Source organism: Trichomycterus rosablanca, chromosome 8, assembly GCF_030014385.1.
Source record: "Trichomycterus rosablanca isolate fTriRos1 chromosome 8, fTriRos1.hap1, whole genome shotgun sequence".
NCBI classification, from domain to species: domain Eukaryota; kingdom Metazoa; phylum Chordata; class Actinopteri; order Siluriformes; family Trichomycteridae; genus Trichomycterus; species Trichomycterus rosablanca.
In genome coordinates, this window is record NC_085995.1 from 2,254,037 (window position 1) to 2,272,323 (window position 18,287).

The following is an 18,287-nucleotide window of genomic DNA, read 5'->3' on the forward strand; positions in this document are numbered from 1 at the left end:
TGCGGGCTTTCTTGTGTAGAGACTTCAGAAGAGGCTTCCTTCTGGGGTGATGGCCATGCAGACCAATTTGATGTAGTGTGCGGCGTATGGTCTGAGCACTGACAGGCTGACCCCCCACCTTTTCAATCTCTGCAGCAATGCTGACAGCACTCCTGCGCCTATCTTTCAAAGACAGCAGTTGGATGTGACGCTGAGCACGTGCACTCAGCTTCTTTGGACGACCAACGCGAGGTCTGTTCTGAGTGGACCCTGCTCTTTTAAAACGCTGGATGATCTTGGCCACTGTGCTGCAGCTCAGTTTCAGGGTGTTGGCAATCTTCTTGTAGCCTTGGCCATCTTCATGTAGCGCAACAATTCGTCTTTTAAGATCCTCAGAGAGTTCTTTGCCATGAGGTGCCATGTTGGAACTTTCAGTGACCAGTATGAGAGAGTGTGAGAGCTGTACTACTAAATTGAACACACCTGCTCCCTATGCACACCTGAGACCTAGTAACACTAACAAATCACATGACATTTTGGAGGGAAAATGACAAGCAGTGCTCAATTTGGACATTTAGGGGTGTAGTCTCTTAGGGGTGTACTCACTTTTGTTGCCGGTGGTTTAGACATTAATGGCTGTATATTGAGTTATTTTGAGGGAAGAATAAATTTACACTGTTATATAAGCTGCACACAGACTACTTTTCATTGTGTCAAAGTGTCATTTTGTCAGTGTTGTCCCATGAAAAGATATACTTAAATATCTGCAGAAATGTGAGGGGTGTACTCACTTTTGTGATACACTGTATATAATATATATATATATATATATATATATATACAGTATATATATATATATATATAATAACAGGTCAGGGAATCATGACTGAGTAAAAGTAGAGGATCCATTAAAGGCTCAGTCTTCACAAGCCATAATGGGTCGTGTCTCAAACAGGTCAAACAAATAATTTCTCAACTCAGCAATGTTGTAGGTCTTTCACCGTCTACCGTACATAATATGCTGAATAGATTCAAGTCTGTCTTGAAAAAAGAATCAGGCGATGGGCAGGTGATGGAACACGGAGGTAAACTCAGATCCATCCCATGTTTTACTCTTTGAGCTACAGAAAAAGAACATTTGAATGAATATAAAAATGATTTGATGTTTTTATTATTTATAAAAAGACGTTTCAGCTGTGTGGACTGGGAACCGTTTCTTATTTTGTATTAAAAACCAATATTAAAAACAATACTGATCAGAATATTTCTGTGCTGTATGTTTATTTTCTTGTATTCTCTCAGACGTGTATAATTTACTTCACCAGCAGAGGAAACTCGGGTTCATTACCCATCTAAACAGGAAACATCTCAGCTGCACCGCAGTGTTCCGGAGTTCACTGAAGCTTACAATCTCACATTTTTTACATCCTCTGACGGTTATAAAACCTCCTGATGTCTTAATGTTACTTAGTCAAGATGTACAGTAATTAAAACACATCCAACAGCAGAGCCACGGCGTCACAATCCCTTCCACTCGGTATGGATTCCACTGCAGTCATCATATAAATGAGGGAGGAGAACAGCTGGAGTGTTCAGTGTAGAGTACAGTAATGATAGAGATCACCTGCCACACACACACACACACACATTATCCTCATGTTACTACACAGAGAACCACCACAACCCACAAGATTCAGGAGTTCTATTGCTTTACAGTAACAATCAGAGCTTCATCAGTTCTAAGAAAGTTGTTTCACATCATTTCCTGTCTAAAAAACACACATTTATTACAGTAACCCAGAGACCCACATGACTCAGAAACGTCTGCTCGTAAAATGTCCCGTCCTTACATTAAAAGCCACGTTGTTTATCTCACCAGTGAAACCAGTAGCAACCAAACACGGCACACCAGCAAAGTCACAAAATGATAATTCACCCAAATGTCATTCATTACCATGAGAGGTACCTGCCTCCTTTAATTTTGTATGAATGAAAACAAACAATAAATAGTGTTTTTGTAAAGGGCAATAAAATAAAATCAATCTGCAATTAATTAAAAAAAAATAATTTAATGTTTTGACTGACCAACTCTATTGTATTTAGTAAATATGAACAAATTGTGAATTTGATGCCCTAAGGTTTATAAAATATTAAATATACACCATTTAGAAACACTCCACAACGAGCAGATTGCACATAATTTAGGTCTTTCACCATCTACCGTACATAATATGCTAAATAGATTCAAGTTTATGTTAAAATGTCAATAATGTCAATGTTAAAAAAGTCCTATTGAAAATGTCTGGTGCTCACAAAGAGGAAAATCAGACGAAGCAACTGGAGTCTCGTATCAATTAAAAATGAGACAAAAAAATCCACTCCAGTTTAAGTCTCATTACTAGGAAAGGTGATGGAACACAGGGGTAAACAGATTCATTAGAATTAGTTAATCAAAGAGTCTAATTTTGAATTTTACAAAATGCTAAATACTTCTCTGTGGTTTGTAAGTTAACATAAACGTACAACAACAAAATATACTAAACCAAAGCATCTACAAAAAGGCTAAAAAATACTAGAGATTAAAAAATCCATGATGTTCTACATTAACACTGATCCAACACACCACAAACCACTCAATTTCATTTACTGAAGAGACAAATAATGGATGTTATATATGCTAATCAACTAAAAAGCTGATAAATCAGGAAGCAGTCAGTGTTTAGATCAGACTGCTCCATTATTCGTTTAATTGGGTCTTCAGGGGAAACACATTTTATATCAGAATTATAATAAAACATAAATGTGAACCAAACTGCTGCTGTTGTGGAATCTCTGCTGTGTCCATTTTTGTTAAGTAGGAAATTCCTCATTACACAGTGTGTCGACACGGTGGTCAGGAAACACAGACGTCCAGCAAGAAACAAAACTGGAAGCTCAGAAGATTTAGAGGAAACAAAACAGCAGAAAAGCAAAAAAACGAAACCACAAAGTTCCTGATTTACATTAAACAGGAACGTGTCAGTCCACACAAAACACACGCATAACACACACCACACAATACACACACACACAACATATCACACAACATACAACACACACCATACAACACACAACACAACATACAACACACAACAAACGAAACCACAAAGTTCCTGGTTTACATTAAACAGGAACGTGTCAGTCCACACAAAACACACGCATAATACACACCACACAACACACACACAAAATACAACACACAACATATAACACAACATACAACACAACACACACCATACAACACAACACAACATACAACAAACAAAACCACAAGGTTCCTGGTTTACATTAAACATGAACGTGTCAGTCCACACACAACAACACACAATACAACACACAAACAACACACACACAACATATAACACAACATACAACACAACACAGACCATACAACACACAACAAACGAAACCACAAAGTTCCTGGTTCACATTAAACATGAACGTGTCAGTCCACACACAACACACACAACATACAACAACAGACCATACACACCGTACAACACAATACACAACATACAACACAACACAATACAACACACAACATAGAACATACAACACACACAATACACACCGTACAACATACAACACAACATATAACACAGCATATTACACACAGCACAACATAACACACACAACATATAATACACAACATACAACACACAATATAACACAACATAACACACAACACAACACACACAACATACAACACAACACACAATACACAACATACAACACACAATATAACACAACATAACACACAACACAACACACACAACATACAAACAACACACAATACACAACATACAACACAAAACACAATACAACACACACAATACACACTGTACAACATACAATACAACACACCTTACAACACACACAGTACACACTGTACAACACACAACACAACATGCAACGACACAACATACAACACACAACATACAAACAACACACCGTACAATACACAACACAACAATACACACCGTACAACACAACACACAACATATAACACACAATACAACACAACATACAACAACATACAATACAACACACACATCATACAACACAACACACAAAGAAACATTTGAGGTTAAAGCGTCACTTCCCAACTAAACTGTGTGTAAATTTATTTGAAATGCATTTAAGTGACGTGATATATAAACATTGGGTTTTGTGGTAAGGTTGTGGGTTCAAATCCTGGCTCTGCCATGCAGCCACTGTCCAGGGGCCCCAAACAACGACTGACCCCTCGGCTCCAACCCCTGCATCCAAACAAGCACACGGTACACGCGTGGTGCACGATAAAGGCTCTAAGCGTGAATAAACCACTCACAGCTTCAAGCATCACCACAAGCATTGATATGAAAATTTACCCAGCATGCTCCTGTAGCCTTTAGCATTGCTAATATACTCTTAGCCATTAGGCTCCTTTATATAAACTGTGTGTACGATAACGCAAAACAAACGCCGAGAGGCCCTTTTAATCGATCGCCTAATTAAGATAGAACATAAAAACGAGGTGTTTGAGCTTGTTTACAGAAGCGTGTTTTCCTACCGGGGTGAATAAACCGTGTGAGACGAGGGGATGAATATTCAACAGGGCTGTAGTTTTTTTCTTTGTTCTGTCATTAATTATTTGTTTAGTTGACACGATCTGCATTGTGAACGGAGTGATTTTTTATATACATCTGAGGTTCAAAGTCGAGCCAGTTTTAGAATCTGAATGTTTCTGCAACTGATTGATTTTTCTAAGATGTAAATGATTGGAACTCAGTTCTTTAAAAAAATCTTTACTAAGTTTATTTTGGTTTTATAAAAGTACATCAAAATCTGCTGGGTCAAAAATATACAGTCAGCAAATTGCACATTTATTTGGTTCTCTTTTTTTTGCACGACAGCCTCCAGAACCGTTGTATTGTGAGGATTGTTGGACTGTTGACAGGGACTTTAATGAGTTCAAGCAGCTTTTTATTCAGGGTGGATTATTTTTTGATGATCCTTTTTATGACTGAGGAAAAACATACAACACACAACATAATACAACACACAACATGCAACATACAACACATCACAACATACTATATACAACATACAACACACAACATATAACATACAACACAACATAAAAACAACACAGCATACAACATACTATATACAACATACAACACACACACATACAACATACTATATACAACATACAACACACAATATAGTATATACACAACACACACACACAACACAACATAATACAACACACAACATACAACACACAACATGCAACACAACACACAACACATCACACAACATACTATATACAACAACTTACAACACACATCACATAACATACAACACAACTGACAACACATAACATATAACACACAACACAATACAACACACAACATGCAACACACAACACATCACACAACATACTATATACAACAACTTACAACACACATCACATAACATACAACACAACTGACAACACATAACATATAACACACAACACAATACAACATATAACACAAAATACAACACACAACATATAACGTACAACACAACTGACAACACATAACATATAACACACAACACAATACAACATATAACACAACATACAACACACAACATATAACATACATTATAAAACGGATAGTTCCGGTCCTAAAATCTGATTGGCTGAGCCGCGTTCGAAGCCGTTGTAAAATCCCCGATAAACGCACACCTAGGACCACCTCACATCATTCCATATTAATACGCCACTGAATAGAAAAAATTAATGTTATTTTCGCCCTCCTGTTGCCTAGCAACACTGTTAATCGAACTATTTTGCGTCGCGGAAGAATGCTTTATTGTAAGTTTATACACAATAAATACATATATGAATTAAACATTGTTGTATTTATTATATTTTATGTTGACCGACGTTTTATAAAAGCAATAAGCCACTCGAGACCGTGCATTACTGTTATGATTTTAGCACGGGGAAAGAAGTCATCCCCGTGCTAAAATCATAACAGTAATGCACGGCCTCTCGTGGCTTATTGCTTTAACACAACATACAACACACAATATAGTATCTAACACAACATACCACACAACATACAACTCAACTGACAACACATAACGTATAACACACAACACACATCATACAACACACAACTTACCACACACAACACACATTACAACGTAACACACAACACCTCACTTGGTATTAAGCTGTGTGTGTTTTCTACTTTTTAACCTGAACAGAATAAATTGGTGCTAAATCAGATGTGAGTAAATAAATAAATATTTGTAGCAGCAGCTAAAACAATTAAATAATCAATAATGTTTCATATTTAACAACCATATACATTTTATTTCCATGTTTTAAGCAGACGTTGCTTGACTGGTGCAATAAATCAACACAGCATGTTCTCCTTTAGCATGTTCTCCTTCAGCATGTTCTCCTTTACTGCTTCATATTTAAAGCAGAAGGTGTGAGAAGCTTGGGAAGGAGCAGTATCTCAAAAACATGCCAGTCAGGTTCACTGCTGTAGAAATGAACCTCATTATCTGTAATGTTTGTACTTCTGTCATTAACTGATCGCTGCTGTGAGATGAAACTCATAAAGAAAGTTAATCAATCACTGACTGATACAGAAAACCGGAGAGGAAGCGGTACAGCAGGTACAGCCGGGTTTAGTAACTTCAGTCCACACAATATAAGTGTACTGCCACCTCATGGTCATGTCCGGTTGATGCACTTTTTTTGAGGCTATAATCTATATTTTTTATTTATGTAATTTAAATGTAATAGTTTAAGTACCCAGTGAGTGAAAAACTGGACTATATTTACCTCATCCAACACACACACACACACACACACACACACACACAAAACACCCCAAACAGATCGCCAGTCCATCACAACACACACACACACACACACACACACACACGGGTGCTGAAACCCATTCATTCATTGTCTGTTTGTGGTGGGTACGACTCACCTGGTGAAAGGTGGAAAACACCCCAAACTGATTGCCAGTCCATCACAGGACACACACACACACACACACACCTTTGCTAAAACCCATTCATTCACTCATTCATTCATTCATTCATTGTCTGTTTGTGGTGGGTACGATTCACCTGGTGAAAGGTGCCTGTCAATCACAGGGCAAACACACACACACACACACGGATGCTGAAACCCATTCATTCATTCATTCATTGTCTGTCCGCAGTGGGTACGATTCATCTGGTCAAAGGTAGGAAACACCCAGAACAGATCTCTCTCTCTCTCTCTCTCTCTCACACACACCAGGCGATTTTTAGTAGCACCAATTAGCCTGATTTCTAATGAGTCTTTGGGCTTGTGGAAGAAAACCAGAGAATGAACCCGGACTGCTCCAACTGGAAACTGAACCCACGACCTTCTTGCTGTGAGGCGACAGTGTTACCCACTGTGCCACCAATTTATATTTCTGTAACTGGCTATTAAAGTTAAATAACAACTCAGGTAAACATGGTATTGTTTATTTTGCTTATATGTTATATATTTAAAAAACATCCTACATTAGAGTTTCAGAACATGAAAGCTCCGGATCCGTGCGCTGATCTGATCGACTTTAATTCTGTAATTGTCTGCTTTGTCCGTTCTTATCTCACCGACCTTGTGATGTAGGGCAGATGGTCAGTGAGCATCCAGTCGTCTTTCAGTCCTGATTCTCTCTCGGGGGTTTCGCTCGACAGATAAAACCCGGCGAGCCACTGTGTCAGTCAGTCAGTCTGTCAGTCAGTCAACCAACCAACCAACCAGTCAGTCAGTCAGTCAGTCAAATGTAGAATTTTTAGTGAACGATTGAGTCAGTGGAGCAAAAATAAACTGAAACCTGGTGTGAATGCGCTGCTGTCAACCGTACTGGAGTTCCTATCAATCAGGAAAGTCACATTTTAAGGACAATCAGAGTAGTTTTTAAATCTGGTGTGTTTTTATTCACTTTTATTGACTTCTTGAGTTATTTGGAAAACCTTGTTAAGTTCTTTGGAGAACCTTCTTGGCTTCCTAAGTTCTCCTGTGGTTCTTTGGAGAAACTTATTAGTTTCTTGTGTTCTTTGGAAAACCTTGTTAAGTTCTATGAAGAACCTTCTTGGCTTCCTAAATTCTCTTGTGGTTCTTTTGGGGTCTTTGGCGAACCTTCTTGGTTTCCTAAGTTCTTGAGAGCCTTATTGGCTTCCTGAGTTCTTTGGAGAACCTTCTTGGCTTCTTAAGTTTTTTTTTTGAGAACCTTCTTGGCTTCTTGAGTTCTTTGAAAAACCTACCTAAGTTCTTTGGAGAACCTTGTTGAGTTTTTTGGAGAACCTTCTTGACTTCTTAAGTTCTTTGGAGAACCATCTTAAGTTCTTTGGAAAACCTTTTTGAGTTCTTTAGAGAACCCTCTTGGCTTCTTGAGTCATTTGGAGAACCTTATTTGCTTCTTGAGTTCTTTGAAGAACCTTCTATGGAGAACAGCACAGAAGAGCTGAAGAAAAGAGGGAAACCAAAGAGGAGGTTTTATGGAAATGGAGACGAATGATCAGCTTTAGCGACCCCTAATGGGAACAGCTGAAAGAAGAAGAAGAAGAAGAAGTTGTTTGACGGTTGCCGCTTGGTTTTACAGTTATTGTCCCTCGTATGATAAAACACAGAACCATTAAAGATGCTTTCATTATTTCTCCTGCAGTCCCGTAGCTGAGATCTGAGGGTCATTACCTACAGTAGGTGAGGTTACGATGCTTCGGGTGGGTCGTTAGCTTGCTAGCTCGTTTGGTCTCTTTAATGTGCGCGATGTGTCATGAACAATTAGCGTATATCTCCTCACAGCGCCTGATAGCCCATTCAGGGTGGAACGTGGCCTTGTGAATGCGAAGCTACAGCTAATTATCTTCTGGAGCAGGGCTGAACGTTGATGAGGTGCTCTCAGGAATTGGCCGGGACCCGAGGGAGAGATCGAGGAGGAGATATAAAGAACCAGAGAGAAAAGAGAGGAGACGGATACGACGAGCGAGATCCATTCTCCATCTGCTTCTGCTGGTCCTGATTTTCTAAAACCGGGTTACAGACTCCATCTTCTCCATCTTCTCCTTGGGAAATTCAAGGTGATTTGGAACCAGCTATGAAATATAATCCTGCCAGCAGGTCCTTCATCTGCCACGTGGTCTCCATCCAGTGAAATGTTCTAGGTAGTAACAGCTGCTGACCGGGGCGTCCACGTCCAAACCACCATAACAGCTCTACTCTGAGGTTCTACCAAACATGATGCGGCCAAATTAGTGGACTATTACCCTATTTAGATTTTGGACCATGTCTGCGGAAACCTGTGCCCATTTGGGCAATAAAGCAGTTCATGCCGGTGTACCCTGGTAGGTAGAGACCCACACCTGAGAGGTCATGAGAAGTCCCAGTTGTAGGACGCTACTGTGGATAAAGAGAAACACGGACAGCAAAAATACTATGTTGCTGTGACGGCTGAGAGTTCCCAGGAAACAGAGCAGCTAGGTGGGTAGCACTAGCAAGAAGGTGGGTAGCAAGAAGGTCCTGGGCTCGATTCCCAGTTCTTTGGAGAACCTTCTTGGTTTCTTTAGAGAACCTTCTTTGGTTTCTTTAGAGAACCTTCTTAAGTTCTTTGGAGAACATCCTTGGCTTCTTAAGTTCTTTAGAGAACCTTACTGAGTTCTCTGGAGAGCCTTCTAGGCTTCTTGAGTTTTTTGAAAAACCTTCTTGGCTTCCTAAGTTCTCTTGGGGTCTTTAGAGAACCTTATGGTCTTTTTGAGTTCTTTGGAGAACCTTATTAAGTTCTTTGGAGAACCTTCTTGGTTTATTGAGTTATATGGAAAACCTTATTAAGTTCTTTAGAGAACCTTATTGAGTTCTTTGGAGAATCTTCTTGAGTTCTTTAGAGAACCTTCTTGGCTTCTTAAGTTCTTTAAGAACCTTCTTGGCTTCCTAAGTTCTCTTGGGGTCTTTGGAGAACCTTATTGGCTTCTTGAGTTCATTGGAGAGCCTTCTTGGCTTCTTAAGTTCTTTAAGAACCTTCTTGGCTTCCTAAGTTCTCTTGGGGTCTTTGGAGAACCTTATTGGCTTCTTGAGTTCATTGGAGAACCTTATTAAGTTATTTGGAGAACCTTCTTGAGTTCTTCGGATGAACCCTCTTGACTTCTTGAGTTTTTTAGAGAACCTTAAGTTCTTTGGAGAACCTTCTTGAGTTCTTTGGTGAACCTTCTTGACTTCTTGAGTTCTTTGGAGCAAGAAGGTCCTGGGCTTGATTCCCAGGTGGAGCGGTCTGGGTCCTTTCTGTGTGGAGGACCCGGAGCCATCAAGTAAGGTGGCCAACATAGCTGGTATTTACAGCTCTACCCCTACAGCTGCAACGAATTAACACTGATGAGGCACAGAGACATAATGGCACGGCAGGCGAGCATGATACTCTAACCCACACCTCCTGCCGATCTACACGGCAGGTGGATCCATTACAATCAGATAGAAAGGTTTTGCAAATGTCAGACCTCGAAGCTCTGGAATTACTACTTATAGATGATCAAGGAAGATCAAGGATTTCAGTCCCGTCCTTATTATTTATGGGGGCAAAATTGTGGATTTGTAATAAAATGTTGCACTGAATTTGAACTAGTGGTCTCAGACTTTGTGCCCTACTGTATATGTAGAGAGTAAATGAGAGAGCGAGAGAGAGAGAGAGCGAGAGAGAGCGAATGCCGTGTTCTTGTTAGATGTTTGTTTCACTCCTCCGGCTTCTTCATGCCATCCATCACCTGGACAGAATCATTACTGTTCCAGTCAATGCAGCAGCTGGGCTCAGTGTCCCTGAAGGAGCGGCGCAGCGAGCTTCACCACCATCCAGTCCGAGCAGCTTTCTTATTGTGTTATCATGCAGAAAACGCTCACACGAAGCTAATTAATGCCCCAACGCTGGATTCTTTTATCGCTCGTGGATGATCAGGAACCTCGGTAGCAGTCGGCCGGTCTAATGAAGTGTCTTCATCTCCTCGGGACGGGACGCAATCAGAAACAATCTGAAAGGTAAACATGATAAATCTCTGGAAAGGTCAGCGCTTTAGCTGTTTTATTTTACCGAGCAAACACGGAGGCTCTGATTTACTACGTCTGGCCGGCGCTGCCGTGTTCTCACCGCCGGTGATGCATCGCCGCCAAGAAGTCAGTCGTTCTCTACGAGAGCTGGTAATGTACAACGACAGGAAGTGGCACCGCTGGCAATACAAAATGTGTGGAGCCGGTGACATGACAAAGTCAAGCTTATAGGACCTGCTGGATGGACAACCATCTTTACATTACTCCATGGGTCTGTCTGTAAACCTGGTGATCTCACTACTAGGGATGTAATGATACACTCTACTCACGAGTTCTTTGGAGAGCCTTCTTGGCTTCTTGAGTTCTTTGGAGAGCCTTCTTGGCTTCTTGAGTTCTTTGGAGAGCCTTCTTGGCTTCTTGAGTTCTTGAAGAACCTTCTTGGCTTCCTAAGTTCTCTTGGGGTTTTCCTGGGGTCTTTGGAGAACCTTATTGGCTTCTTGAGTTCTTTGGAAAACCTTGTTAAGTTCTTTAGAGAACCTTCTTGAGTTCTTTGGAGAACGCTGTTGACTTCTTGAGTTCTTTGGAGAACCTTCCATGGGTCTGCCTGAAAACCTGGTGATCTCTCTACTAGGGATGTAACAATACACTCTACCCACGATGCGATACGATTCACGATACTGGGGTCACGATACGATTAAATAATTAAATAATTGTTATTTCATTCCAATTGCACAGGAATGTTTACACGTGCAGACGAGTAATGTATCATCTCTGTACATTTATTTTATATTTACACTCCACACACACACACACACACACACACACACTCCACACACACTTGTTGAAAAGGTTAGTCTGTGAGATCCGGAGGTGTAGAAAATAGATGGAGTGGAAATGAACTCGGCGCTGATTGATTCCTCCGGTGAGTTTAATATCCTACTAGAACATAAAACGGAATGGGAGCCGATCTGAGAAAGGCGCGGCACGTAGCTCATTTTTCTTCTTTATTTAATAGGCCGGTGTGGTGTGTACCCGAGAAGAATGAATAATGAACGCTTAACATTTACAGTGACAGTGAACACGGATTATGTAGCTCAGCGCGAGTACTTACCACATGTCATAAGAAAACACTATGAATTTAAAGATCTGCAGCACTGGGTGGAAGTCTCTCACTGGTCTCTCACTCTCATACGGTAAGATGTTCTACTGCGCTGTGTCATCGGGCAATACAACGTTCTTCCAGGTCCTTTCTGTGTGGAGTTTGCATGTTCTCCCCATGTCTGGGTGCTCCGGTTTCCTATCACAGTCAATCACAGGATCAATAAAGTATCTGTCTGTCTGTCTATCTGTCTGCCTCTATCTATCTGTCTGTCTCTGTCTGTGTGTCTACCTACTTTCCTACCTATGTACCTGCCTATCTATCTACTATAGTTTGCATGTTCTCCCCATGTCTGGGTTCTATCTATCTATCTATCTATCTATCTATCTATCTATCTATCTATCTATCTATCTATCTATCTATCTATCTATCTGTCTGTCTGTCTGTCTGTCTCTATCTGTCTGTCTGTCTGTCTGTCTGTCTGTCTCTATCTATCTATCTATCTATCTATCTATCTATCTATCTATCTATCTATCTATCTATCTATCTATCTATCTATCTATCGTCTGTCTGTCTGTCTGTCTGTCTGTCTGTCTACCTACCTACCTACCTACCTATCTATCTATCTATCTATCTATCTATCTATCTATCTATCTATCTATCTATCTATCTATCTATCTATCTATCTCTGTCTCTATCTGTCTGTCTGAATCTATCTATCTATCTATCTATCTATCTATCTATCTATCTATCTATCTATCTATCTATCTATCTATCTATCTATCTATCATCTATCTTTCTATCATCTATCTTTCTACCTATCTAGCTATCTGTCTGTCTATCTGTCAGAGTTCACTGAGAGTTCAGAGGGAAGTGGGTATGTTTAATTTAAATATAATGATCTTCTCATTAGGATTATAAACTGGTGAGTGAAATCAGTAAAATCTGAGTTTACACGACACGGTGGAGAGCTGATTCCGGAGCTGGTTGTGGGTATATTTTTCCTCAAGCTCCTGAATGGTTCGACGTCCATCTGGTACGTTCTCGCTTCTAATGAGCGCCTGAATGCAGCATCATCTACCTGAAACGGGGAAATCTATAAATACCAAATCTACCTTCTGACTACCGTATGTTTCCATGGTTACTGTAATCATCACAGCGGACTCACCTGACGTGAATAGAAATGGTCTGGCTAAAAAACATGCAGAAAATGATTCACTTTTCATTGGATTTGTGTTTTAGCACCGCTTTAACCTGGTCAGGGTTGCAGTGGGTACGATATGTTGGATGAAAGGCACCAATCTATCACAGAGTAGACACGAGCCCACATATAGGACAATTTTTAGTAGCTCAAAAGACCCTCAGGGGGGCCGTAGATTAAACATCCCTGCTGAGAAGTGTTTTTGACTCTTATACACCGAAAATAACACAAATATAATATAAACACACTGAAATACAATTACAAACAGTTAAACATCTGCACTTTATCTTTACTTCTTTATTGTTTCCTGACGCTTTTTAATGGTGGAGATGCTTGATGTTGGAATACCTTATTCCCTTCAGTACCGGCGCATTCACAGTGACAAAATAGCTTTTTTCTCCTACCTACTTACCTACCTATCTATCTACCATAGTTTGCATGTTCTCCCCATGTCTGGGTGTCAAGGTTCCTATCACAGTCCTTCTTTAGTTTCCTTTGGGATCAATAAAGTATCTGTCTGTCTGTCTATCTATCTGTCGCTGTCTCTATCTATCTATCTATCTATCTATCTATCTATCTATCTATCTATCTATCTATCTATCTATCTATCTATCTATCTATCTATCTATCTATCTGTCTGTGTCTGTCTGTCTGCCTGTTTCTATCTCTCTGTCTGTGTTTGTCTGTCTTTATCTGTCTATCTTTCTATCTATCTGTTTGTCTGTCTGTCTATCAATCAAGTTTAGTGGTGGTGAACAAAGTTTAACGTGACTTATTATAGTAAAACAGGGAGTGAGAAATGTGATTAGTGGAGGAACTTATGAGCAGTAATAATGAAGAGAAGTTTAGTGCTCCTGTCTCCTTCTTTTACTACATTAAACCACGTTAAGCTTTATTTTGAACCAGAAGCGTTTTAGACTCTGGGAGAAGCTGATTCTGATTCTCACCATTTCTCAGAAGCTGGAGCTGTAACACAAGTTTAAAAGTGAAACAGGGAGGAAAATCCAGATAAACACAGATACATGTGGAGCTGTAACACTGGATCTGATGTACGGTAGATTCATCTCATATTCGCACTTTGATGACTGTATACGTGAACAAATAGAAGTACCGCTTTAAATAACGGTATTTTCTAACATCAGCGGAGTGTTTGACTCAGCTACCCTGAGAAAATTCTATTGTCTATAAAATTCACGCTGAGGCTGAAGCAGAAACGCAAACGGCAGCTCAGAGGGAATTAAACGGCGGCTTTATTCAGCGCCTGAGTCGTTTGGCACAGAGAAATGTTTTCATATAGCTTTGAGAGCGCTCATGCAATTGCCTTGATGACAATCTCACCAGGAGAAACATCCAGTTTCACAGTCGTGCCCGGGTCCTCCGGGGTATCGGCGTGATCCGCGCCTCACAATGTGAGGATTAAACGCTCCATCGAACTCTCAAACCTTTCTCAATCAAACCTCTTGGCAAGCTGCCACTGCCAGGAGTCGAGGATCTGGGTTTGTGCCCTGCTCCGAATCTATATCTCGCCCTTACGATTACAATGCGGCGCTAACAGGCACCGCTCGCGTGTCACATGTTCCGGGCTGTAACTGGGGATTCTCATAAAACTGGAGGTTCTTCATATATCAGCAGGTTCACAGTAATATACTGAACTACTAAATAATTCATGTGCCAGGTAGGTGCCAGAAAAATCCAGTGCCATGCATGCAAATCCAGGCTGTGTGGAGCGCAATAGCTCGCTGTCAGCGCAGCAGCAGGAAGCTCCAGAATTACTGACACGCTTGATAAAGATATAAAGAGGTCGTGCACACATTTCTGTACGGATAATTAGATCAGATCTCACAAATATATTAGTACAATTTAAAAAAAAGACTGATAAAGGTGTAAAAACCACATATAAATATTAACTAAAATATCCCTCTCCCCTTAGTAACCCTATTAAAGTCAAGATTTCAAACAATTAAGTGGCTATATGAGCAATATTATGTAGACACCAGATTATTTGCTTGTTGGACATTTCGTTTTAAAACACGAGAATAAATATTGAGTTTTACCACCCCACCATTGTGGCTAGTCCATCTGTTTCCCTACATGCTTTGTTACCCCTTTTAATGCTGTTCTTCAATGCTCAGGACCCCCACAGGACCACCACAGAGCAGGTATTATTTGGGTGCGGGATCATTCTCAGCACTGCAGTGACACTGACATGGTGGTGGTGTGTTAGTGTGTGTTGTGCTGGTATGAGTGGATCAGACACAGCAGCGCTGCTGGAGTTTTTAAACACCTCACTGTCACTGCTGGACTGAGAATAGTCCACCAACCAAAAATATCCAGCCAACAGTCTAAGAGATGACCAACTCAAACAGCAGCAATAGATGAGCGATCGTCTCTGACCTTACATCTACAAGGTGGACCAACTAGGTAGGAGTGTCTAATAGAGTGGACAGTGAGTGGACTTTAAAAACTCCAGCAGCGCTGCTGTGTCTGATCCACTCATACCAGCACAACACACACCACCACCATGTCAGTGTCACTGCAGTGCTGAGAATGATCCACCACCTAAATAATACCTGCTCTGTGGTGGTCCTGTGGGGGTCCTGACCATTGAAGAACAGCATGAAAGGGGGATAACAAAGCATGCAGAGAAACAGATGGACTACAGTCAGTAATTGTAGAACTACAAAGTGCTTCTATATGGTAAGTGTAATGGTAAGTTTAATGTTATGGCTGATCGATGTATATAAAGTGTTTAAATACCCATACACTCTCAATAAATCTGAGTCGACGTGCATCAGTCCTCAGATCTTCACAACATTAAACGCATCCTCGTCTTTTAAGAAACTGAATTAAAAATAAAAGCAGCGGATTTAGTGAGATGAAAAGTTGATGTGAAATCAACCGTAAATAAACAAGCAGATGGAGAATAATAATGAGAATAAGCTTCAGTTCGGCTGGATAAAATCCCTCACCGTTTCAGCGCGTCTGATCAGAATGATTTCATTACAGAGGAGCAGAGATCACGCCAGGTACGATATTGATTCTGCGAAGCGTTTGACCTCTGAATCCCGACCAACTGCTGCTCGCTTAGAGCTGTAAGAACCAGACGAAGCGTCTAATCCACGTATCACGAGTCCGGATAAAGCGGGACCCTGAAGCACGGCCTCGCTCTAATTGGCCACCTGTCAAGACTCGGCCGGCTGAAAGACTCGATCGGGCGAGGCTTTACTTTCCTCTTCTATAAACTTCCTGCTCATTAAAGCCATTTAAACAGTCGCCGTAAATTCAGCTGGGTTTTAATGTCCCACGGCTTCCTCCATCAGTGTTTACTTGCTTTAAGGTTCTTTATTCATGAGGTTTGCTAATTTGGGACCAATTTAAACTCTAAATTCCAACTTCGGGTGACTCGCAACTTTTCACTGAAATCCCATCAAAGCTAATGGCTAAATGTAGCATTTATTCACCATTAAGCCTGGAGAAGCGTTCTCAGGAGTAACTCCAGATGATTTGTGCTTAGTTTGTGTTGGTATGACCTTGTAAATACACAATGAGCAGAGAGAGCTACATATATAGGGGATTCGGAAAGTATTTAGACCCTGACCTTTTACTTTTACCCATCATTTAATCACATACAAAAATGGAAATGTCTTACTCACAAACGTATTCAGAACCTGTGGTTTGGCACCAGTGGATTCAGAAACGGATTCAAAAAGTATTTAGACCCCTTGTTTCCTCGAGAGTATTTAGATCCCTTAACTTCCCATTTCTACCCATCATTTAATCACATACAATCAAAAATGGAAACTTCTCATTCACAGATGTATTCAGAGCCTGTGGTTTGGCACCAATGGATTTAGAACTGTGTAATGATGTATTTAGACCCCATTATTTAATCACCTCTAATCAAAAACTGACAGTTCTTATTCACAGATGTATTCAGAACCTTGGGTTTTTGACACCAGTGGATTCAGAAAGTATTTAGACCCCTTGACTTTCCATTTTTACCCATCATTTAAACACCCTTTAGTAAAAAACTGACATTTCTTATTCACAAACAAATACAGAACCTTGGGTTCAGAAATGGATTCAGAAAGTATTTAGACCCCCTGACTTTTCATTTTTACCCATCATTCAATCACCTTTAATCGCAAACTGACATTTCTTATTCATAAACGTATTCAGAGGCTTTCGGTATGGTACCAGTGGATTCAGAAAGTATTTAGCCCTCTTGAAAGTATTTAGACCCCCTGACTTTCCATTTTTAACCATTATTCAATCACCTATAATCAAAAACTGACATTTCTTTTTCACAGATGTATACAGAACCTTTGGTTTTGGCACCAATGGGTTCAGAAACTATTTTGACCCCTTTGAAAGTATTTAGACCCCCTGACTTTTCATTTTGACCCATCATTTCATCACATTTAATAAAAAACTGACATTTCGTATTCACAAACATGTTCAGAACCTTGGGTTTTGGCTTGATGGATTCAGAAAGTATTTAGACCCCTTGACTTTCTATTTGTAACCATAATTTAATCACCTACAATCAAAAACGGAAACTTCTTATTCACAAATGTATCAAGAGCCTGTGGTTTGGCACCAATAGATTTAGAAAGTATTTAGACCTCTTGAAAGTATTTAGAACCCTTAACTTCCCATTTCTACCCATTATTTCATCACATCCAATTAAAAATGGAAATTTCTTTCTTCATAAACGTACAGTGCATGTTCTCCCCGTGTCTGCGTGGGTTTCCTCCGGGAGCTCCGGTTTCCTCCCACAGTCCAAAGACATGCAAGTGAGGTAAATTGAAGATACTAAATTGTCCATGACTGTCATTTATTCACCTCTAATCAAAAACTCATTTCTTATTCACACACGTATACAGAACCTTGGGTTTGGCACC